The sequence below is a fragment of the Camelina sativa genome, chromosome 20, assembly GCF_000633955.1.
Source record: "Camelina sativa cultivar DH55 chromosome 20, Cs, whole genome shotgun sequence".
NCBI classification, from domain to species: Eukaryota; Viridiplantae; Streptophyta; class Magnoliopsida; order Brassicales; family Brassicaceae; genus Camelina; species Camelina sativa.
The window spans coordinates 11796202-11797718 of NC_025704.1; positions in this window are offsets into that span (position 1 = coordinate 11796202).

Sequence of the window (1517 nt, forward strand, 5' to 3'; positions counted from 1 at the left end):
TAACAGATCGAGCAGAGGTGGGAGGAACCGTGACATTCATCACTCCAGGATGTGGCACAACATTCCCAACCTGAAAAGCAGCTGGTACAACACTCACACCAAATTGTCTCTAACTATCATCTTGATCTAAGATGTTGTAAACTTCAGCAATATCAGGTAGAGGCTTCTTCATGATGATTTGACCCCTGATGATAGAGTAAGACTCGTTTAAACCAGCCAAAAACTTAATGAGTTGTCCTCTATCAACCTTCGCTTGAAAATTGCGTTTGCTCACACAGTTGAAAGAACGACAACACAAACATGATTCAGTAGGTTCACTGCCGTCAAGCTGATCCCATAGAGTTTTCAAAGCAGTGTAATAGCTTGACAAATCCATGGAACCCTGACGCAGATCTTGAATCTGCTGAATCAAATGAAAGGTTCTCGGCAAGTTTGTCATATGAAATCTATTGTGCAGATCTTTCCATATCATAGTAGCATCATCAAAGTTCAAAATACTACCATAGATCTGCTTAGAAACAGCATTCAACATCCACGATTTGACCATACTGTTGCATCTAGACCAGATCCGAAAGATAGGATTACCTTCATCCGGACGAGGTAGAGAACCATCGATGAAAGCGAGTTTGTTCTTTGCATCAAGAGCAATCTTCATCGCAGAGCACCAGTGGTTGTAGTTCGTACCATCAAGACGATCTGCAACGAGAGAGAGGCCAGGATGATCAGCGCTGTGAAGAAAAAATGGTGAGTGTGGGCTATCCACAGTATCGATCTCAGAACTGGAAGTGATCGGAACACCCAGAGTTGGATCTGCCAGAATCGAAGAGAAAGAGCTCATCGGAGCTTTCGATTTTGAAGCAGAACTCCCAACACCGGTGGATTTACCCTGACGACGAGTACTTTTCCGGATCGGAACTCCCATATCGACACAAACGAGCACACAACAAATCACCAACAATAAAACGATCAGAGTAAAGAGAAAACAAAATCTGAGCTAAGCGTATAGCTCTGATACCATATTAGTTGAGTGGAACGAACAGAATCGATGAAGATGGTAGAGAAAAGAGGAAGAAGATGAGAATGGAAAATGATGATTTCTGTTATTCACAATTAATGTATGATACAGAGATTATATACAAGTAAAGTTTATCCGGTACAAACCGGTTATTTACATAACCCATATTAAACCGTTGTATATCTAATAGATTCGTAGTTAGATGTTCATATGTTGGTGTGAAAGATCTAAACTTGGACAAAAGGTGTAAACTTTGAAATCAGGGTAAATTTGAGTGTTGAATTATCTAAAAAGCTTTAGCCTTTTTTTGTTTATGGTCTAATTATCAGGTGTAGAAATTTTGGTAGAACAACATTTTGGGATCTAACCTTCCTTATTTCTACTGGAAGGTGATATCTTTAACCGCTTAATCAAGTGGTTGGTTATATCCTTTGTGCAGAGACGATCTTGGTTTTATTATTAAGTTTATGTGTAGTGTGTGTATGATGTTGATCTAAAGCAC